The sequence below is a fragment of the Pavona decussata genome, unplaced genomic scaffold (genome assembly GCF_977016875.1).
Source record: "Pavona decussata unplaced genomic scaffold, jaPavDecu1.1 SCAFFOLD_439, whole genome shotgun sequence".
Taxonomy (NCBI): domain Eukaryota; kingdom Metazoa; phylum Cnidaria; class Anthozoa; order Scleractinia; family Agariciidae; genus Pavona; species Pavona decussata.
The window spans coordinates 138,224-163,104 of record NW_028145794.1 but is presented as its reverse complement, the minus strand read 5'-3'; the positions used below and the strand labels follow the sequence as shown (position 1 = coordinate 163,104).

The 24,881-nt window shown below is 36.4% G+C and overlaps 1 long non-coding RNA gene across 1 annotated transcript; it reads right to left on the bottom strand.

The window, feature by feature from the left end:
- Positions 1–2,234: 2,234 nt before the first annotated feature.
- Positions 2,235–22,743, bottom strand: LOC146450589 (uncharacterized). The gene is made up of 3 exons (XR_014860272.1): positions 22,475–22,743; positions 20,350–20,500; positions 2,235–2,702 (listed from the first exon to the last, which is right to left on the bottom strand). It is a non-coding gene; the product is annotated as an uncharacterized LOC146450589 (long non-coding RNA).
- Between the last annotated feature and the right edge of the window lie 2,138 nt (positions 22,744–24,881).

Here is a 24,881-nt window from a genome sequence, read left to right as displayed (position 1 = left end):
TTTTACAAATTATTTGTATCCTGTAACACTAATAACGTAAATACCAATAACAAATGCTGGATTTGAATACAGTTGCACTCAGTGTGTTCAATATTGATAAGTTTTACAACCTCTCTTTTTTGATATATCTTGTATATATATGTCATCTCACGTTAATGCAGGAGTTGATGTTATATGTCGTTGTGTTTATTTCAGTTATCAAACGATTACTTGTCGGCACATAATTAGGCCCTTTTTGCGTTAAAACATTTTTTTAACATTAACAATTGATTTTTAATTGCATCCCTGGTACATAGCTGAACATGTCATTTTTGCGTCGAACTTAGGCTGTATTTTTTGTCTTGGTCAGGTCCGCATAGATTTATTGAAATACTATAACAGGTAACTTAAGGACATCTTAAAGGCGAACGTGCGTGTAGGAGCATATGCACGCGAGGAGCAGCCAATTAAATACTGTGGGGAAGCTTGAAGAACTTTGAGTGGGGTTTTGGGGAGTGTTTCATTTACTAGTTTAAAATTTGGAAAACATGTACCGGTAATTGATATTTAGAGAAGTTTAGATATCCACTTATGTTATTTTTGTCATCGAATATTGACTGAGTTATGTTAAAGTTACTGCCAACAACAGAATTTCCTTGAGTTCTCAGTCCCAGCACTAGTGTATGCCTCTTTCGACAAAAAGGTATTCGATGTCGACTAAAAAGCCCGTTGCATTTTCCTTGCTCGTCATTTGTTTTTGCTAAAATTTTCAATCGCAATAGAAAGACGTCTGTTTAACAAATCGTAAATTAACTTTAATTCTAACAGTTGAAATTCTCAAGTTCCTAATCAGTTTGCCGTACTTGATAGGAAACTAATCAATAAGAGATCTTGCTCAATAGATTTTTTTTCCTATACCCGATTTCTTACAGACCTTCAGGGTTAAAACATGTATTTCCATCCCAATCAAAATGAATAACTTAGAAACACTTCTGTTTCCATGGCTATCACTACAAACTTATAAAATGTTTTTAACATTTTTCTATTCAATACTTGTTAATTGAAACTAACGCAAATCTTTTAATGTTGTACTTTTAAAAAATATATAATTATTTTTTAGGAAATCCCTGGAAATTTTAATTGTTAGCGTCTCTTTTTTGAATACATACAATTGCAATAATTAATAACTGACTACTGCAAATTGCAGCTTTACATGTGTTACAAATAAATGATTATCGATCCATAGAATAGAGAAAAACCACCATATACATTAAACACTACAACACACTACACAGTAGGTAAACTTTCAGAAGAAATGATTAAGTAAATAAAAGAAATCTCCTAAGATTTTGCAAGAATTACTTCCCATCTTTCCCTGAAAACTGCGAACTTCCCATTTTGTTTTGCTATATATTTGTCGGTTTTTTTTACTTAATTTTAACTTTAAAAAAAACAAAGCGAAATCAGGGTAGATACAAATCTTCCTACAATCCCAAATAAACAGTTTGCCGAGAATTAAAAGATAATTTATTATATCAGTCTTATTTGGGAGCCCAAGTATAATTTCCTTTAAAGTTACGTTTATGTTCTCCTTATCGAGGTTAAACCACCAAGAGGTAATTTTTTCCAAAAATATTGCGCATGGGGGCATTCAAAGAATAGGTGGTATAAGTCTTCTTTTAAAGAATTACAGAAAGTGTCTTTATCACAAGATATTAATAATATGTTCGTAAACTTTTGCAGATTGGTTATCATTGTTAGGTGCGTAAACTTTCAGCAAGAGATAATTTTCGTCGTTGATTTCAGCTTCTATGCCGAGATGTCTTCCCATGGGGTCAACAATCTTTTGTTTTATTTTCCATACAAAACCGTTGCGGAACAAAATAACAACACCCCTTGCATTGCTACTCCCATAAGAAAACTTCAATGGAGCGCCCCTTTCATTTTTTTATTGTTTTTCTTTATCTACTGTCTAATGTGTTTCTTGAAGAAATATAATGCTTGCGTTTTGTTTCCTGCACCATGTAAACTGTGACTGCTCGTCTATTTTTTTTTTAATTATTTATACCTCTTACATTCAAAGATAATAGTCTAAATTCATCCGAACCCATTTTAATTTAAAGTTTTCTTTTTTTCTGTGTATTATAAGAGAAATGATGTAGAAGTAATTCATTTTAAATACAACATTTCTATCAGAAATTGGCCTACTGTGTAACACATTACCACAAACACACAAGCACACAAACAAGTTAACATATTTTGCAGAGAAGACCAAAAATATAATTAATGTTATGATGTCTGCACCGAAGGAGTTCCAAGTCATTTCTCCTGTAGTAGTTCTCCGCGTTTGCATTCTAAGTTTAAATACAAGAAATATAATGCTATATATACCTGACATAAAAAACCCTTTATAAACGATGTAAGTTATAAATATTCCATCTAAAGAATAAATATTACAAAAATAATCCATGTTTCTTATTTAGGCTCGAATAAAGTTCTTAGTCCGAAGACTAACAAAAATAAATTAATATCTATACATTATATTAGTCGAAATCAGAATTCTCAGAAACAGGTAGGAAAAAGGACTTCAATTTTACTGTGTCCTTAACTTTGTAAAGGATACGTCAGGAGTGTTCCAGGGGATGAAGACATATTCTACTTCTTTTCGTCTGCGGATTCCGTCTAGATTTCGTTCCTTCAACTTCTCCCTATACTGCCTCTTCCTTTTGCGTTAGAAATGCAAAGTGAAAAAAAAAAGAAATCTTTCAATTAAAATCAATCAAAATCAATTATTACCTCCAATGTGTCTGAATTTGTTTTTAACAAGTGGCCAAGTGTAAAATTATGGCACCAGAAAAGCCAACCACCATCGATCGCATTCTTGCCACACAAATCTTAAGCAATTTACAGTCCTTTACCAAGGTCCCAAAATCTGGAACTCTCTCCCAATATCAATTGACTTATTCATCTAGTTTTTTTCACCTTTAAGGAAAAAATGTTGCAGTTTTTATCTGTAAAATCATAAATTGACCAAGCCATAATTCAGCACCATATTTTTATTATTTATTAATTTCAACCAAGGTGGCCTCTCTTATTTTATCCTGATTTCTTGAGGTCTGCTTGCCATTACCTTGACTTGTAAATTGGATTATTTCTTTTTGTTATTACGTAGTAAGGCAAATAAATGATGATGATGATAATGATGATGATGATGACGATGAAGAACGGCAAGGCCCTCTTGTCAGGGAAAACTACGGTGGAAAACATAACACTTCCCTTGACAAATATCCATTTCTCCAAGCAATTTACATGGGTATCAAAATTATTTTCAAGTGTTTGAAAACATAAATTTACCCGGTTTATTATCTCAGTTTTATTTTCCGTTTCTTACAAAACTGCAGCATATTAAACAATCATAACATTCATTTTTGCTTTGTTTTCGTTTTGTAATGTTCCCAGAGTGTAAAAATTAAAAGAGTAGACAGCAGTTTATTCTACATAAAATCAAATTGCTGGCAGTTTTGGCAGTGAGTGGTTATCAGACTCGATATATATCGTAAAAAGGTAGATGTCAAAAGAGCAGAACCGAAGCGCGTTACCAGAGTAACGCCGGTTGCTTAAATGCAAAAAAGGTTCCGATTGGCTACTTTTAGGAATGTTCTTAAGTAGGTCTATTTCTTTATTCAAGCTAGCTTGTAAGGAACATTGAGTAAAGTCTCCGCCGACACCGAAACCGATAGCGATACCGATTCAATAATTTATCTGGGTACAATTTGATGTGCTAGGTCGGTATTCACGGCATGTGTAGTAATAGATCAAACACAAGAAAGAGTGTTTCCTCCAATTTCCAAACACTGAGAAGTAGGTTGGAAAAACGAGGCGCAGCCGAGTTTTTCTTAACCAACTTCGAGGTGTTTGGAAACAGGAGGAAACACTCTTTCGAGTGTCTGATATAGCTTCTCAAACTATTGATAATTCTTGGAGAAATTCGAAGCAAAAGTTCACAAAATTTTATGATAATTAAGATCACATTTCCAAACCTCCTTCACGGTAGTGATTTCCTTTGTTTTCTCTTCATGAATTATTAATGAGTTTGAGAAGTTATCATTGCAACCAATTTTGCCATACAGGTTTTCAGAAATTAGAATATTCCTGGGAATGATATTTTATTCAGTAGTGACACAGGCAAACTGGGAAAAAGAAATTCCGATGCTCGAAAGATCGTTGTATGAATAATATCCCTAGAACATTACTATTAATTTTTTCATGAAGAAAAATTACACTTTCTTAGAGTGACGTTTATGTTTTAGCTCATTCTTGTGATTTTTGAATTGGTTTGGGTTACGTTTGGTCAATTTGGTGCTTTGGGAAAGTTTTAGGAAAATCCAGAAACTCAACAGGTAGAGCCAAGGTGCCCGTGATTTGAAACTCGTGACGCAATGTTCACGTCGTGTAACTTCATTATTTCCCGTTATCACGTGGAGCGTTGGGCGCACTATCTATTTTCCAAGTGTCGTCATTACTTATCTTATTGACAACAATTTCTATCCTAGCCTACAATCAGCTAGCCGTGAGTTCTACAGCACTAAAACTACGCTATTGCCTGTACAAAACGATATCCTATTATAAAGGAGAGGTTCGCCTAGTGTTGCTCGATCTTCCGGCAGCTTTCGACACCTTGGATCAACAGGCTTGCAACTAGGTTAGGCCTCACTGGGATGGTGCTCAGTATGTTCAAGTCTAGCTTTATCATCGTTTATAGAGAGTTATTTTTGGCAACAGTGTTTAAATCGCAACCACTCTCCAATTTCTCGGGGTCAGCATTCACAGTCCCAAGATCTGCCATCTCTACCTATGGGGACTGTGACTTTCTGTTGCTGCCCCAACACTGAGGGACACACTATCCCTAACCATCAGGCTCCAGTCGTTCAAAGGCCGGATAACTTTATCCTGTGGATAAGTCACTATCCGACAGTTTCAATCTGTGCAAAGATTTTAGTATTTCCTCTTGTACAAGCGAATATGCACACTCTAACCACAGTAGAGTTTGGTAGTGTACGAAAACCTTGGACAACGTTTAATGTGAAGTATATTTTGAATAGTGCCTTATCCAGCGGATAAAGTTATCCGGCCTTTGAACAACTGAGGCCAGAAATTCAGAGTCAGTCTCGATGTTTAAAGCCCGTTTACTTTTTAGCCTCTTACTAACTATGAATCATTTTTCATAGTAGACATTGTCGCTATATAAATTTGCAGTCAATCTTTTCGTCTGTAGGCATCTTTTTAGAGTTATGTTTTAAAAAGTTTATTTTTAGCTGTGATGTTTTTAATTTCCATGTAATTATGCCAACACATTGAGCCTCGGTAAATGCGTACTAAGAACCGTTATTATTTTATTTTATTTATCTTTTATTTCTTTTTATTTTAGGTCTTTTAAATTCTATGGGAGTTATGGAGGGGGATAAGGGACTCCTCCTTCCCTTTTACAGTAGAAGAAGAAGAAGAAGAAGAAGAAGAAGAAGAAGAAGAAGAAGAAGAAGAAGAAGAAGAAGAAGAAGAAGAAGAAGAAGAAGAAGAAGAAGAAGAAGAAGAAGAAGAAGAAGAAGAAGAAGAAGAAGAAGAAGAAGAAGAAGAAGAAGAAGAAGAAGAAGAAGAAGAAGAAGAACAGCAGAAGAAGAAGAAGAAGAAGAAGAAGAACAGCAGAAGAAGAAGAAGAAGAAGAAGAAGAAGAAGAAGAAGAAGAAGAAGAAGAAGAAGAAGAAGAAGAAGAAGAAGAAGAAGACGAAGAAGGTCGTTTCCCAAAATTTTTGTTCCGTGTGATTTTTTGAGCAAAACATCTTGGCGTAATGTTTCTTATCTGTTTAATTTCTAGCAGTGTAGTTGGACAAAGGTGATGGCAACCATTAGGTTTGGAGTGCTTTTGATTTTCGTTGAGTTTGCTTGCTGATTTTAAAAGCACCAATTCCATAGATGTCCTTGCAACTCTGAGAACGAACAAAGAGGTCCGAAACAGTCCTCTCTTATTTTAAAGTTCACTTTTTGAAAGGGAACTCTCAGAAAACTGCCAAATACGTAAAATCCGCCGTATTTAAGGAAACAAATGAGCAGGTCAACTGCAACCTCAAAGGCCAGCAAGAAAACTGTACATACAAATGTGCATACAAATATCATTTAATACTCCTCTTTTAAACTGCAAATATCTAAGAAGGGAATATGTTTATATATTACAATACATATAGGATACTTGCAGTTGAAAAAGGAAGTATTAAATAATGCATATATTCTAAATATCCCTGAAACCCGTAAAATCCGCCGTGTTTAAAAAAAAAGATATCAGCCTGTCAACTGCCACTTCAAACTGGAAGTTCTAAGACCAGCAAGAAAACTCTAGTTAGGGTGGATTTAACGGATTTTACGGAAATTGTACATACAAATAACAATTAATACTCCTTTTTTAAACTGTAAGGATCTTTGAAGAGAATATATTAATATATCATATATATTTAATATATATTAGATACTTACAGATAAAAAAGGAAGTATTAAATTATGTATATTCCAAATATCCGTGAAATCCCGTAAAATTCGCCGTATTTTAGAAAAAGATATCAGCCTGTCAACTGCCACTCAAAACTGGAAGTTCAAAGGCCAGCAAGAAAACTATATTTAGGGTGGATTTCACGGATTTTACGGAAATCGTACATTCAAATGTCATTTGATACTCCTCTTTTATACTGTAAGTATCTAAGAAGAGAATATATTAATATATTATAAGATATATAAGATCCTTGCAGTTAAAAAGGGAAGTATTTAATCATGCTTATTCTAAACATTCGTAAAATCTGTAAAATCCGCCGTATTTTAGAAAAAGATATCAGCCTGTCAACTGCCACTTCAAACTGGAAGTTCAAAGACCAGCAAGAAAACTGTGGTGTTAGGGTGGATTTCACGGATTTTGCGTAATATGACTGATGCAACATAGCCTAATACCTCTCTTTTAGATGTCTCAAAATGTTCATTGGAAGGCAGTTACAGTTAGCAAAAGGACTATAAACAACATTTATCTAACAGTTCCATGAAAAAAAAAAAAAAATCTGCTGTAAACTAGTACAGTGTCAGAGAGTGGAAGTTCTTGCTCTTCGAAGAAAACTGTAAGTAGGGCGGATTTCACGGTATTTGCGGACAAAACAACCTTCACCCAGTGATTTTAGATTCTTGGACAAATTTTCATTGCCATCTTTTTTTTTTTTCAAAATGTGACAACATGATTAACAATGATCCTGACGGTACCAGATGATTGTTACCCCTTTTGTCATGAAATAGTGCAATTAACAACTTCTGCACCTAGTAATCAAGACTTTTATTTCTTGATGTGCGATGCTTAGTAAAGTCCGTAACGAGTGTGAAATAAACAAGAAAATAAACTTGGGCTGCTTCAATAGAGTTCGACTGCTAATTGCCACGTATTATCATGGGAAAATAATGTAAGCAGTGTGTCATAGAGTCTAACGAACTACATCGACACGTGTTGCTTTAATCGTTTGTTTTGCCTTATGTGATCTACATCAGAACTATGAAAATGCAATATGACTTAATACTTCGCTTTTACACTGAAGATGTCTTACAATGTTCACTGGAAGACAGTTACAGTTAGAAAAGGGACTATAAATAACATTTATCTAACAGTTCTGTGAAAAATGTTCTGCTGGTAAACTAGCACATTGTCAGAGAGTGGAAGTTCTTGCTCTTCGAAGAAAACTGTAGGTAGGGCGGATTTCACGGTATTTGCGGACAAAACAACCTTCACCCAGTGATTTTAGATTTATGGACAAATTTTCACTGTCATCTTTTTTTCGAAATGTAACAACATGATCAACAACGACCTTAACTGTACCAGATGATTGTTACCCCTTTTGTCATGAAAAAGTGCAATTAACAACGTCTGCACCTAGTAATCAACTTCACGAAAAAGACCAAGTCTGGAGAACGAACTCAAGTCAGGGACAAGAAGCCACGCAAAACAACTCTGAGCTATTTTAGCCAGCAGCAGAAATAGAGAAACACTGAGACACAGAGAAAATGTAAAATGAATGCTCGAGTTTGTTCAACATTACCTAGAGTTTGTTTTTGGGTGATTACACACACAGTTGGAACTGGAACATGTACGGCTAGGTTAGGTCGGCTTGATAAAATTATTACATTATCTACATCAGTGTGTTTGTGAATGGTGATAGAAAATGGCCACTGGAAAAAAGAGAGAGAGAGAGAGAGAGAGAGAGAGAGAGAGAGAGAGAGAGAGAGAGAGAGAGAGAGAGAGAGAGAGAGAGAGAGAGAGAGAGAGAGAGAGAGACAGAGAGAGAGAGAGAGAGAGAGAGAGAGAGAGAGAGAGAGAGAGAGAGAGAGAGAGAGAGAGAGAGAGAGAGAGAGAGAGAGAGAGAGAGAGAGAGAGAGAGAGAGAGAGAGAGAGAATTAAAATGAAGATTGCGTCGTTGACTACATTTGCAGTGTTGTTGTTGTTGTTTTTGTTGTTGTTGTTTTATTCGCTCAACGGTATTTTCGAGGCAGCCCTTTTCTTAAGAGAATCGGCAGTTCTACCCTCCTGAAACCTGAAATCTAGATCTCTCAATATCGCTGTCCACTGTCCAAATCCGTGCTTAGCTATTCCTTCCTTTAGAAAATAGTCCTCTTCTGCTGTGAATTTCAAAACATGACGAATGTTCCTCGGAGAGCGCAAGATTCTTTTAGGCAGGGCGTCCTTTTTGGGGGAGGTGTTGACATTTTCCACTGGTTCAACAGAAAGCCCGGCGTTGGAAGTTGAATCGCCGAGTCTTGCGTTGACGTCTTCGTCCACGTCTGATCCCTTGGCGCCTTGAAGTTTCTGTAGGCACTCGTGACCCTTCAAAGCAACTTCTCGGGATCGTTGCTTTTGACGGTGAACTTTAGCAACGGCAGAGCTGTGTTTTTGGTCTTCCGACAAAATGCTCTGCTCTTCCGCTAGTGAGCTGATTGAGGCTCTGCGTCTCAACACGCGTGGGATGGATGTACTTTCCAATTGCATCAAACACCAGTTTGCTCATGATCTCGCCCAATTTACCATGTTGGCCTCCATTTCTGTTGACGAGAACGAAATCACACTTGGGTTTAAGCAAAGGTCTAACGTACGAGATGTAGCCATTGAGCACTTGCATAATTGAATAGGAAAGAATCAAAGAGTCAAAGCCATACTTTCCAGCAGTCTTGAACGTTTTCTGATCAATGAATCCACCCTTTTCCTTAGCTGTATCAATCATGTCCACCGTCAAATATTGATAAGTCATAGGACGTGACCCCTTCACTTTGATGAACAGATACATGGCTACGAATTTCGTGGCAAATATCAAGTCCGAGGGGTTAACTCGAGCTGGACTCGATTTGCAAATCTTCCCGGTATTTTCGTAGCGCGGCAGATGGAATTTCACGACTTCCAACAACTCCCCCATTGTTGCCCAGTGGCCTCTTGCTTCCAGTGTTTCAATGTCTAGGTCCTGTGTCCACTGCAATCGCATCATCTTTGCAACTGTTTTTCTCGCTCGTTTGAGGTACAACTCTGTTGCAGAGAACTTTTGAAAGACTGCCTCTGATGCACCGTGAAGTTTTCTGAAGTCGATCATTTCAGAAATAGCGTCTATATGTAGCCTAAACGCCCACCATGGCCGAGCTTGCATTCGTTTTGTAAGTAGTCGATAAACTTGAACAACAAATTTGGAGAACATAAACTAAAGTCCACCACGTCAAAAGTCAACTCTTCCTCGTCTTCACAACAAAATCTAAGAAGCTTAAAGCATCTTGTAACTATTTGTTGCGCTGCGCGATCCTTCTTGTAACCGCCACCACTTCCCGTCAACCATTTCGTGAATACGTCGGCAATGTCACACGATAATGAAAATGAAGGAAGTAACTTTACGGCATGCTTTGTGGTTTCAGTTGTTTGAACTTGAATTGGTTTCACCATCGGAACATTTTGCGAATCTGTGATTTCTTTCGAATTGGGCTTTTCATCAAAATAAAAGAACCAACTGTGCTTGTTATAAACATGTTTTCTGCACCCTCTTTGACTTTGAAATCCACCATGGTCGCACTCTTGTATTGGGCAGTGATACAAGCTGTCGGTTTCATCTTTTTCCAAGTGAAGCCGTTTCGGTTTGGGCGACGCTCCATCGATATCCGACCAATCGACTTTATACTTCTTGCTCATTTTGCCTTTTAAGCGCATCTAGTCAACACGATCTCCTTTAAATCTGAACCATAACCGAGGAGCCGATGACGAGCAAAGGAACTGCATATATGTTTGTATTTGCCAAAGCATGCCCTTACTTGCCCGCCCTCATTACTATTGTGCAAAATTCTTGACAGTGACATGCCACCAAACTCGCCCAAGCAGGTCTGAGCGCGCCTTATTGTTTGCCTCATTCCCAAAGGCCACCTTAATTTGGGAACAAAATGGGAATGCGTAGAAAAATGGTCCAAAATCTGTTCTCAAACGACCAATTTGGGAACAATATGTTCTATTCACAGGGAGGAACTCGGAACAAAACAGTCCTAAATGACCAATTTGGGAACAATGTGTTCCATCAACAGAAAGGAACTCGGAACAAAACAGTCCTAAATGACCAATTTGGGAACAATGTGTTCCATCAAAAGATAGGAACTCGGAACAAAACAGTCCTTATTTATCAATTTGGGAACAATGTGTTCCGTGCACAGATAGGAACTCGGAACAAAACAGTCCTTATTTATCAATTTGGGAACAATGTGTTCCGTGCACAGACAGGAACTCGTAACGAAACACTCCTAATTTATCAATTTGAGAACAATATGTTCCATTTACAGTTGGGAACTTGGAACAAAACAGTCCTTATTTATCAATTTCGGAACAATGTGTTCCATCAATAGATAGGAACTCGGAACAAAACAGTTCTTATTTGTCAATTTGGGAACGAAGTGTTCCATTAACAGATAGGAACTCGGAACAAAACAGTCCTAAATGACCAATTTGGGAACAATGCGTTCAATTTACAGATAGGAACTCGGAACAAAAAAGTCTTAAATGACCAATTTGGGAACAATGTGTTCCATTTACAGATAGGAACTCGGAACAAAACAGTCCTTATTTGTCAATTTGAGAACAATATGTTCCATTTACAATTGGGAACTCGGAACGAAATATTCCTCTTTTACACTAGAGTGAACGTTTTGTTCCTACTTTGTAAAACATCTGGTCCTCTTATAGTCAATAGGAACACAAAAACGAGGAACAGTCCATACTAGAGGAACGTTCCTTTTGGAATACAGGAACAGCCAACGAAACTTAAAATCAGCGAAAAAAAGAGTCAAAGACTATGGAAAAACTCCAAAAAGCGTAATTCAAGCGCTTCGGCGAAATGAAAACAATCTTTAAAATTTGGTGAAGTCTCATTCAATCGAAGGCAGCAAAACGCGCCAAAATCAAATTTTGGGAAATGTAGAAGAAAAAATCCTGTCGTCTCTAGTTGGGATTAAGAAACGACCACAAAAATATCCACTAGATAAAAAAGTTCTATAGTACATATCGATCTTCTTTGTAATTCAAAAATTTAGTAATACATCCCTTTATTTCAAAGTGCAATAAAAGAAATCGAATTCTCTTTTGTCTATTTTATCGTGTAATCATTTTTTTAAATGATTCAGATAAGTCATTATTTTGCACATGGCTCGTTTTCGTTTCTTTCTTTCTTTTTTCTTTTTTTTTTTTTTTTGTCTTAATGATTGTATCAAATAATCTCCGACTATCTGAGAAACTGGTGGCGGCTTTGATTGTTAAAGAGAGAACGGGGCTAATGCTCCCTCTTTCAACATTCCAGCCTGGTTTCCGTAAATTCAAAATGATGTCGTAATGAGTATGGACAACAACGAAGTGAAAGTCTTGTGCTGTTGGACTTCAACGCTGCTTTTGATACCAAGTGATCTGGCACGTTTTTAGAACTTACAACAACTTGGCTCAGCTCACAAATCGTTTGAGGTATTTTTTCCTGTTGGAAAAAAGCTTGTCCTCACCGGTGAAAACACATCTGATGGCTTAAATCTTACTGCCGAATTTTCTGAGGCAGGTAATATAAACGGGTCTAATCTTTTTTATTCTCTATATTTTCTGGGTTTTTTTTAGCATTGTTTCCCGTTATCTACCTTTTGCTTGTGAATTTGTTGACGACGCACCAATCTGCCTTTCCTTTGGACCTACTTCCCACCATTTGCAAGTCAACGCCGTACTGAGGTGCACTACTGGGATTTGTTAAAGGCTCGTTGCTAACTGCTCTAAAGGTCAATAGCACGGAAACGGAGGTTTGAATCGGTTGTTTTGGGGGATTCCATCGTTAAAGACCTTTTTAAAAAGTTCGAAACCTTATAGCTCGTATGCTTATGAAGTCCATATTGGCTATATTTACAGCAATCGACAGACAAGGAAATTCCTTTCCACGCAATCGACAAAAAAATCTGGTCTATGTCTTTGTTATTGATTTCCCTCCTTGATTGCTGTAACGCAACTGTGTATCAAGTTAATCGTCCTCAGAAGATCCAGTATGTGGCGGCTTGATCAGTAGTTCATCAGAATCCCAAATTCCCTCGCATAACACCTTCTACCTTATTTTAGAAAAAAAATTCAAGTCCAATTCCGATCAATAAATAAAAAAAAAAAAAAAATCTTATAAATGATTGAAGCACCACGTGCCTCCTTATGCGTACGTCAAGGACTTCTCTCTGAAGTTTGTTTCAAACTTTTACTCTTATGTCGTCAAATTAAGTTCTTGTATTTTTTTCCAAAGGTGAACTGATAATTTATTATTATTTTATTGTTTATATTATTATTCCTATCATTATTCTTTTCCTTCTTCTTTTTGTTATCATTATTTGACATGGGTGAAAGACTCTGTTTTCACTTATACCGAGACATTTATCCCTTAAAGTTCCAATAGAGATATTAGCAGCTTAGTTTTCATAATAATATCATCTTAACTTAAAATACTCATGTTATGAGAACAAAGAGAACGATCTTCAAAAACAAATTCTCCCAATGATTAAAATCGTCTGTCATTAAAGATAATCTATGTGATATCGCGGCTTAAAGGATGAACTCGGGAAAGCTATTTGCCGGTGGAAGATACTCTAAAGTGTGAGGGTCAGAATTCATTTCATGTGGTCACGGCGTTTTATTTTGCTTAACAAGGTAATTTCTAGCCAGTAGTGGAAGCCCTTGAGCAGCGATGGCTTGCTACAGCTGTTTCCTGATAACCAACGCAACAGAAGCGTAAATATAATCTAACGATCGTAACTCATCTAGTTATTACTTCAGAACGCTGAAAATTTATTATCGAAACATGAACCTTATTCCGTACATTTTTCAACAATGAGAATAAATAGCACAGGGACCACTAAATGTTTTTCTATTTTTCTTTTCTTTATTTTTTATTTGTAATTTTGATTTAGTAATTGGGGGGCCGTTTAGTCAGCAATATGCAAATAAGCTAAACTTATCTATCAATAGACATGTTGGGCGATCAAACCGTCTACGCCAGGATGCATGAATGAATAAGATCTCCTGGAATTTTATATTTTCTGTTTCCTGTGTTCTCCCAAGAACATTTTCGCCTCCTTGAATTGCCGTTAAACGAGGAAAAAAAATGAACAACAGCAACAACAACAAACAAGCAAAAAAACATCGTAATAAAGAAAATGCAAATGGCCTATTGAGAGGGAAAAAAGAGTTCCTTAAATAAAACATTTAATCAACGGTGAATATCTCATTTTAGCCCCAAACCAGAATTTGTAATAAATAAATACAAATGCACTCTTGAAAGATTTTACCAGAACTGGGGATGAGTTTCTAGGATAAAACATTTCAGTCACGCTACAGATATCGTTTTGGCAAGAGTGAACAGAGGTCCTGCGTTTTTCCCTTAGCAACGCATCTCTTTTAAATATCAATATTAATATGATAGCCAATGGCATCACAAATACAGATTGTTTTGACAACCTCTCGTAGAAGTTGCTTGCCTTCACATGTTCCCGAACAGAAAATGGGCATGGAATCCTAAAAATAGATTTTACCAAGTCTATGCCTTCTGGAAATCAGAACAAAAGGCTATGGATACGCGTCCAGTTGACAGGTTGGGTACCAAGCTTTGAAAGCGCATCCACCTTTTAGCCTGCGTTGCAGCCGGACTTGTCACTTAATACCTGTAGAGAACTCGATATATATATATATCAGTCTGCGACGCAGGCTACCGCTTTTAAGAGTTTTTCTGGTCAGTCGTCCACTTGAAAAAGTGGGGGACAGAGACCTTTGTTTCTAAAAAAGAAGACTGGGTTTTCTAAATCGAAAACTTTCTCCCAAGTAGAGGATTATGAATCAAATTGGAGGTGACTCAGTCATATTCCAGTTTAAGTCAAACAAACCAGGTTAATTGTCGAAGAAACGTAATAAATCTCGAGCCCAAAAAATAATTTTAATTCGCAGTTGTCGAGCTTTAAAAACCGTTTTTGTGTAATTTCCTTTTTCATTGGGCTCTTTTATTTTGGGTAATATGCGAAAAAAACCAAAATCTATACCTTTTAAAAGAAAAAGATGGAGCCGAGGAATGAAGACGCGTCATTTGCTTATTTATGTTTGATATTTCTTGCATTGTTGGTCGCATGTGTCCCATGGCAATCTTGTACCTGCACAGTACACAAATTGCCGAAGGTAAAAAGTTCGTGTCCTTGCGCACGACTACCGAAAAAATAAAGATATCCTTCTCGGTTCCAAGTTCATACGTGGTGTATATAGAACACTGAAGCTTACCATTATGTTTGCTTTGGTGTGTAAAGAAACTAATATTAAAATGCAGATCGCTTTCTGCTCATATTTTCATTGTTAGCTTTACACATTCGCTTGGTTGTCTAATTTCTGTCAAGAATAACTAGGAAAATAACTGTTTACCCTTATCTGGTGGGAAGCTTTATGTTTTATATATATGACTTCAAGGGACGCAATTATTGTTCTTAAAAAGAGAGTTCTGCTTCAGCTGAAACACCTGCTTGTCCTTCTAACATAAGCAAAAATATTTTATTTAGCTCACAAAGTATGACGCTTTCAAAAAAATTATAATAATGAGATAAAAAATGACAGAATCCAGAATAAAAGATTTAAAATAAAATAGCCTGGTTTTGAAGGAATCAGAAGGGAAAAATGGGCGCTTTATTAAAAACAGAGCGCCATGAACAATTAAGCTAACGTCATGCACCAGAGAAAATAGTGTGACATAGTTGCTAAACTATTAAATTCTAATTCACATTTGTTTGACAACTTACCTAGAATTTAATAACTAATAAAACTGAGTTTCAGTTTTTGGCGCCCAAGGTATTGTCACAGAACTCAATTATCGGACACGAACCTAAAACTTTTATATTCCAGTCACGTTAGGCAAGGGCAAGCTTCTTTTCCTTCCTCCTTTTTTGTGACGGGATTAAGTTAATTTAAAAGCTCAAAATAACGTTTCCAGTTGTAAGAAAAATAATTATATTCTCAGTCTCAAAAACAGTACCATACAAACAAGCTTTGTTCCTTTTTTTTTTTTTTTTTGAAAAAGCTCGAAAGATTGGATAAAAAAGGACGTCAGGAAAGCACGACGCCAACGCCAATGAAAACTTCGCTTAGGAATAAATATTCACGTCCTCTTATCTACTTCGCGATTATTCTAACACGTTCAAGTTGTAAAATAAAGAAAAAGCGTTAGTGGCAAACGGCGTTTAAGGCCAGAAAGGGAAAGAAACATTTACGGTCGTGTTACCACGTTCTTCGAAAGCTTTGAACTATTTGATTGCTTGTAGAACGGACGCCAAAGAAATGCACTATTTAAAAAAAGTCATTGTTTTGCTTCTGAAAGCTTTTCTCTTTTGACGTTCTCGTTGCGTCGTCATTAGGTAATAGGGGGCTTTACCAAATAAATATGCGTTTTTCAAACGTCGTCGCGATTATCGTAACTCGCTTTAAATTTCAAATGTAGGTGAAATTTCCTGGGGTTGAATTCTTGGAGACCAAACCGAAGTTTAGAAAGAGAAAGAAAAAATCGTCGTCGTGTTTAGTGCGTCCTTCATAAAACGTCCCATCAGGAAATTTCACGTCCTAGTCGTGCAGTGACGGCAAAGAAATGAACCAAAAAATATGGTAATGCACATGCAGAGTTGTCGTTTTGATTATTAATCCTATTGCTTTTTTGACGTTCTCATTGCCATTGCTAAAGCTCCCTAGTTTAAGAAGCTACTACGGCGACGGCGCCGAGAATGTCACAAAACAACATGGAACTGCATTTGCGTTGTAAATTTTGGTACATTTCTTCGCCGTACTAGTCCAAAGAACAACGTAAAATGGCCAAATTCAAAGTTTTGTGGAGAACATAAGCACATTACTGTAAATTTTTTATTTTCCGTCTCAACTTGAGCGCGTTTCCCACCTGTTCTGTTACTGGATAGTTCATTCTAAAAGTTCAACGATTTGGAATAATCGCAAAGTAGTCACGTAACACGAACTTAGATCTTTAACTTACGTTTTCGTTTGGCGTTGGATAAAATTTATTTTTTGTGAATATTTTGAGCTGAAGTTTAAGAGTTACAAAAGGATGACTTTTAAAAGTCCGCCAGTTACCTACTGAGAAAACTTTTGCGTCCACTCGATACAGGTTTTATTGTTCTAAACTAAAACTGACTCGTCAATTTTAGGTAGTATGTTTTCAATTGAAAACTATCTATAAACGTATTCTTAAAGGGAGTGAAACAGTTGTATGTTTATTGCGATCGTTAAACAAACCACACTGTCAACATCACCCATTGTTCAATTTTAGTCAGACAATTTTAGGAGTAAATTTACATGTCTAGAAGAACATATCATTGAAACAATTGTATTTTTATTGCGATCGTGGATGCGCTTGTTAAACAAAACACTGTCAACTTCACCCACTGATCAATTTTAGTCAGATAATTCCAGAAGTAAATTTACATGTCTAGACGAGCAAATAATTTCCGCCTTAGAGAACGATATCACGTGATCAGATGGCATGTAGCTGGGAGAATGAAACATTGGATATACGGTCGATCTTACAAAACGAACTTGTATGCTTACAGTTATTGGTACCAGTTTAAGTGTACTTTAGAATATTGCGACTGACTTAGAAGTATGGAATTCTTCCAACAAAACCTGTTGGCTAACTGTAACTTCATACTGCAGTTTGTAATCTTAACGACCGGTGAGTGAACATACATATATGCTGTATTATTTGTTGCCATTATGTTCATAACCAGATGCGAGTGAAATATTTGTTTATTTTTCAAGCTTACCCAGTAGCAGTTTTGTCTGTCATATCGTGTTCCCAGCTCGTCTTCAACGTTTAAATTTTCAACACGAAGGAAACAGTAATTTTTCAAAGTCTTTCCGAAGGAGGATGAAGAGTTTATATTGTTTTGGGTTCCTTAGAATCCAGGCATACACTACTGATAAACATTGATCGATATGCATGACATATACTACTAAAAACTCCCTGTAATGTTTCTATGAACAGCATAGATGCACAGCAGAAACGAACCAGTGCAACTCAGTTATAATTATAACTTTGCTCTGAGTTTCCCTCGCATTCTTTAAAATTCCCAAGTTATTTACTTTCTCAATCCAATCATTTCTCTACTCAATGCGCCCGGGTTTTACTTTTTGAGCCAGTAGAATTATAGTGTAATCACGTTCAACGAAACTATTCTGCAAAAGTTCTCTGCAGTATATATATTCTTTATTTTTTTTGTTTTGTTTTGTTATATTCTATTTCATTTGCTTTTTGCAGTGGGACTATTTTTCTTATTGGATTTTCTAATTTTGGGGGCGCGGATGTCGCAAAAAATTGTTGTTGCGTATCTAGTCAATAATCAGCTGAACAATAAACTAGCTGCTCCGATCGCCGAGGTCATAGTAGTTATAGAAATTATCAACTTAACAGAAGGAAAGTTATCTAAGAGTGGTAATTGCAAGGCAAACCTACGTACATGCGAAAGATTAAGGGTATGCTTAAGCCTTTAGATTCTAGTACGAATACGACTACGAATAAAAATTTGAGATCAAGTTTTTAGGGAATTACTAAGAAGATATATATCACCGAAAGTTTCATTTGAAACTGCCTGGATTGGCTACCTCTACTAAAACCTTCAAAAACAGCTTCAATCTTAAACATCACGAGGACGTGCTTAACATACCCCTTTCTTGAACTTAAATTAACTTTTCGTTATTTTGCAGTACATTTTAACCATTTTTGGTTTTCACGTGACGTCATCAAATTCTAGAATTCAAAACTGGGAGGCCTACAAAATTTTTACCTTCATTCAAGGAAAGATTACCTAAAAATATGTCTGTTCACAATTTCTTAGCTCGATGTCGTGCTTCCTTTTGAAAATAGAACAGTTTCAATTTCCGAATTTCCATCGTGCGTGACATCAGGAGGACGGCCGTGACAGAGCTTTTCCGTATCTTAAAAATGACTCTTCGTGTGATTTTCAGCATTCTAAACAATTTAAGTTTGAGGAGAAATATTAATCTAAACATTCGAAAATTCACAAGGGCAAACAAACATCTTTTCTGGCAAAAGTGAACTCCAGATGTTTTTTCCTATTCCCGGGCGCCATGTTTGTGCCCCTCAGAGGGACACAAACATGGCGTCTCCATACTAAGCTCTATAAATTTATGTGGAACATTTTGTCAAATAACTCGAGTATGGAATGCCGCACAGACCTGACACTTGGACAGATGCCTTATTTATTTATTCTCTATACCATGTCAATTTCTTGACTTCATTCATGGAATGGTTTCGATTTTTTTTTAATTGCGTGACAGTGAAAATCGAGAATTGGAATTGATAAATGGCTGAAATTCACTCACAAGTCGCCATGTACATAGCTGTGTATACCGCCATCTTGGCTGGTGGCAATCACAATTGACAGCACCACAATCACAACAGGAACGCCTGTAGTGAGAAGAAATTGGCGAGGACGTTGAACTAATTAAGAATTCTCCGAGCCTATTCAACGCAGTCTCGAAAAGGAAATTATATCAAACCCTTGCACTTGATGTGCAATTCCTCCGTTATTTGTCACTTTTCCCCGAAATTGTCTACTTCAAAATTGTCACTTTTCAACACAAACCAACTGGCAGTAACCTAACTGCCTTTCATATGTAAATGCAAACTAGTTAGCATAAGAACTGCATGATCTATATATGAAAAACTGTGAGGTTTGTATCAAAACAAGGTCATCCCCAAGCCTCGCGTACAATCCAAGGCCATGTCACTTAGTACAAAAGTGTAAAATTAGCTATTATCCTGCGAAATCTCGCGAAATCTCGCCTAATACTCAGCCGACGATGCCGTAGGCCGAGCTGGCTAAAATTAGGAGATATTCCGCACAATTGAGCAGGATAATTGTTTTCTTATTGTTGTTATTTTATCATTCAACACATTGCTAACAAAACACAGTCAGTTATTGCTGAAAAGCTGGAAACGATATTTTCTTTGCCATTTTCTCCCCGACACATGAAATTACCTATATCGTAGGATATCAGTGAATCATGACCATATGTGGGCAGTGTTTCAATGTGTTGAATAATAAATACAATAAGTTTGAATTTTTTCGCAGTTTTCGTAGAGTTGCAGGAGCTATTGGAAAGCGAAGACTTAAGTGACCCGTGCTGCTGGAGGACCTCCCACAGTCACGTGCTGACCCTAGAACTTTACATGTTGATTCTGTTGTTGCGATAGAAACACTCTTACAGTGCGACGTGCCTTACCGTGGCCACCCAACAAACTATTTTTTATAAGTTAGCCAGTCAGGATGTCTTTCTCCTTGTTCAAAAAATACAAAACGACATGTTTTCAATAATTCGTTGACGCGTTACTTGCCTGTTGGACTTCGCGTATCCTGATTGGCCTACTTGCAAGCAAAAGTTTGTTGTCTGGCCACAGTAAGGCGCGTCACACTAAAAGTAGTTAAGTCTGGTTTACACGTACGACGCAAGCATAAGCATAAGCACAAGCATAAGCACAAGAAACCTACGTGTAAACCGGTGCGACGCAATGACACAAGCATAAGCACAAGCACAAGAGAATGGAACATATTTTTCCTGTACTTGTACAGAAGGACAACGAATGATTGGTTTCTACAAGTTCCTTTTATTCCTCTAAGCATTTTTAAATAGGACTGGGCTCACATAAACCTTCGAAATCTGCGAAAACCCATCATTTTGGCGTGCCATTTTCTATTTCCTAAAATTAGCATAACATTTACACATACCCCAGGCAAGTGAATAAAACAGGCGCATTCTGATCACGGTATTAAATACTTTGACCACCATCAGATACAAGTAAATTCCCTCAAATAACATCCAGGCAAATCCAACAAGATAGAAATAATGTATTAATGCTGCTGCAAAGACACACACACCCTGTGGAGGACAAGAATACACGTATTTCTGATTAAAGGTTAATTCATGAACTACAGACTTGTCCTGTTTACACCGTCTGGACCTACACAGTCTTTCTACGACAGACTCGATCTTCAGTAGTCCGTTTTCACAAACCTCAGGTAGTCAATAAACGATAAACGTAGATAAATGTTGTAGTTGTACTGAGAAAGAAGTGTTGCGTTAAATACTGAACTTATTTGTGCAACTAAAACTTAGTTTCATGTAATATATCGGAGGAAGAATGTTTCATCCGACTTCCGATTACCGAAAAGTAGGTTGACAACCATTTTCAGTAGTGATTTTCCTTCGTTTTCTCTTGATGAAACCCAGAATGGTCGATGGCAAGTGAAGATGACCAATGTCTCCGCCTCCGTCATTGACGGCGGATAGCGGATAGTGGAAGGTGGGTAGCAGACGACAGACGGCTTAAATAGGATGCGAAATTGGAAAATTTAAATCAAATTCGGTGAGTTTATTCAGATCCACTTGCTGCATCCTTAACAATTGTGATCTTCATTCCAGGGAATTTTATAAAGCCTATTAATATTAGGATGAGAAATGTCTCATACATTTCCCTGTATTTTTCCCGCGAACTATTTTTAGCAGCAGTTCACGGCTAGTTCGCTATAAAGACAAATGTATGGAAAGTTCCAAACACGACTGGACGCTTTCTGTCACAGCTACATCTCTCCAATTTTGTTCTTAAAATCCTTTTTCTAGTGCCAAAAGTTTCCAATTGATGAATTTTTCAGAAGCGATGTTTTATGAAAATTATTTGACATCGGATTTCCATACAAACACTCTTATTTCGACCCTGTTTGCCTACCCGTCAAAATGGCGTCGAAAACCGTGATAAGGCCTATTGTCCGAAAAAACCTTCGTTATTCCCAAGCGAGAAACGTCGCTCTAGCATCGTCCTATGTTGTTGCAAGTTTGGTATTGACGTTAAGCTTCATTTAATACGAAATAGTTTTTGCTGGATCATTTCGTGACCAGAGAATTTGACAATTAGCTAAAAGGAAAATTTACGACATTAACGCTTCTTGACACTTCGGCAACTTCATGTCATCAAATATGGAGAAATTAACATAGGTAGCATCTATATTTTTATAGAGATGAAAGTGTGAAAAGCTACATGTAAATTAAAATCAAGCATTTGAACGGAAGAGTGTCGTGCGGCTGAAGTTCGTTTGCGTGCTTAGTGTCGGTCTTTTCTTTCTACTCATGAACATTTCAAATTTTAAACACTGAAGCTTCCCTCTGCATTAATCTTAATTAACCTAATTTTGAAGTTCTCATGAAGGTTCATCCGTCTTATATAATGCTCGTCCCTGAAATGCTTTCCAATTACGGCTTGTTTGTGTTCCTCTACACGATGGAGGAGGTAGCAGCACGTGTAACAGAAATAACTTGCCGCACACAGATCACATGCAAACTCAAATAAAACATTCTGTTGGTAAACTAAGGAAGACTTTCAATCCGTTTCTCTTAGGTCGTCAGAATCTTTTCGCCTGTAAAGATTGCTTGCAGATCATCATTGATTTTTCTTCAAGGTCATTAAGTTGTCTTCGAACCGCGTCGGAAGATTTTTGATCCTTATAAGGCAAGGGAATCCACAGAGGACTGTCAGATGCTGGAAGGTATTGCTGTTGATACTCGAGTCGATTAGTTTAATTCCCAGGATTTTTTAGTTTCAAAAATATGGCTTTCAAGCTCTTAAATTATCACGAGACGAGGGAAGGTTTGAATCCTAAAGTTGTTCATTGCTATCAACAATTTTCTATATCTTTTTCATTAAAACCCCCCTTATAAAGAAATGAAATAAAAATAAACAAATTCGCATGTTCCAACTTAAGGCGGGCACCTAGAAAGATATTAATTAACAACAAGATATGGTAGGAACCTGCTCCTAACGGAACCGAGAGCAAATCAATATTTCAGCAGGTCACTCACCGGTTATGAAGATTGCAAATTGCAGCAGCAAATTACAACTTGCCAACATATTGTGCCGAGGAAATTTCATGCTTCCAAGTCAATCGCAATTTCACAACTACACAATATTACTTTTGTTCTGGTGGTACCGATTGTAAACAAACAAAAGATGGTTCGAAACCTAGAAAGTTTCGTTTTTTGGTCTTTGAAAGGAGCTGGCCAGACTTTCGTGATCTCTCGGATTTCCCAGCTGCGTTTCGTCTGTTGTTGCGTGCGCTCTTCCCATGTTCCAAGCGGAATTTCTTCCCTCAGGCCATACAAATGAACCTCTGGAATAATTTTATTAACAGTGGTTAGGTGGAAACGGTGACAGGTTATTTGTTTAACAAAGCAAATTTCCAATTTCACATTGTTTGGCCACCTTAAAACGTTTTAAACGAGCTTTCAGCTGAAAACACACTATGCATGTTAACATTAATTTTTGTTAAAGGGAAGAAGAATTTCTAATAAATTTTTTTAAGAAATGCTGAGGGAAGCTTGAGTGTTAAATTTTTGAAATGCCCTTGTTTAGAAAAAAAAAAAAAGACCAGCACTAAACACACAAGCAAAAAATTAAAAAAAATAATAATAATCATAATAATAATAAAAATGAAACAATAGAAAACACTCAAGCGGACTCTATCCACGCGAAAACTGTCAAATTTCTTCCGTTCTTATACTTGAACTTAATTAACATGTGCCTTTTCACAGTTATATTTCTGTACATTTATGCCTCCTATGTAAATTTGTTCACATTTGGCGATGATGACACGAAGTCGTCGAAACGTCGCGCCGTGCAATATTTTTTTACCTTTAATTTCCCTTTAAAAATGTTTATCAAAGTCGATCCTTATTAGATGTCAACTTTGGACTGATAAATGAAAGAGAAGATTTTTAATAAGTCAGCTTAGCATCTCTACAATCCTGCGCCTTTTCTTTCTAATTAACGTTTGCTTGAGTCGGTATTTAAAAGTAGTTTTTTAATGCCTTAAAAGTCATTGGCAACAAAGCACAAACCGAAACTAATTATAAACACAGCTGTTGTAGCTCCTGCAAAATGAAAGACCTTAAATAAATATATACACAAAAAAATAAATTGAAATGTCAGGGAAAATAAACCTGAACTTTAAAAAGTTAATTAGAGGTTTAGCTAGTACTGGCAGAAATTATTATTATTATTTTTTTCAAATTTAGTTTTACAACTGCGAATCGTATACATTTATTATCAGTTTTACGCAGTGTAAATTTAAAGTTAAATTTTTTTCTTTTCCCACGGTTTTTGTATAGTTTTAACGTCAGTAAATCCATTTAAGCCACCTCACTTTTCTTGGGATGATATAAATATAAACAGTGTGTAATGAAAGGTAAAGCAACACAAAAGAATAAAATTAAGAAAATTCATCGCTGATGCCACTAAATATTTAGTGCATTAAAGGACATCTAATAAGTTGATCCTTTTTTTCTTGCAGCAACAGTTTCAAGTTATTGGGGTTTTCCCTCGTGAAGCGTTATCATGGGTTTTCTTAAAGTAACCAAGGTGATTTGAAGAGGATTTGACATGTCCTCTTGAAAGTTGAAGTAGTCCTATGTTTCCTGGCTAGTGAAAACCTTTAAGCGGATTTTAAATTAGCTTTTTCAAATCCACACAATAAACTGAATTTGCAAATGACCTTGAACTGCTTATAATGACCTTTTTGGTAAATATATTTAAAGTTTCATCCATAAAACGGTGCGAACAAATTATAGGTATGACTACAAGGTGTTTCGATTTGCATAATTTTCTTAATTAAATAAAACACAGGCAAACAACATAACAACAACAACAACAACAATTTATTTACAAATTATGATGATATAAGTTGCTTGTCCCGCAAATAGCCACAAAGTTAGTCGAGGCGGGACAAGACGAGCACGAGAACATAATGAAAAAAAAAAAAAATTACAATAAATTACATAACATGCTGGAAACGGAAAAAAAACTATATTATAAATAAATATAAATAAATAAATATATAAACTAATATTACAATAGAAAAGAAATGAACAGGGAAAAGGAGAATCAGGTTATACCAGTAAAAGAGAAGGACATAAGTGATCAGTTTTTCATTTGGTCAACATATTTTTAATAAGCTTTACAATTTACCTTTACTGAATGTTTTAGAGAAAAGCAGCTGAAAGCGAGGTGAGGTATTAACTTTGCTTAGGCGTATCTGTTTATTGAAGCAACGGCGAAGCTCGAAATACTGAAAATATTTTATCATTAATTTTTCAACAGCTTAGGAGTTTTGCGGTCAGGTTTGCAGTTTGCCTAGTCCATATGCCTCTCGCTGTTTTTTTTTTTATCTCGGTCAATCCGTTTTGGGTCGGTCACGTAGTCCGAACGAAATTG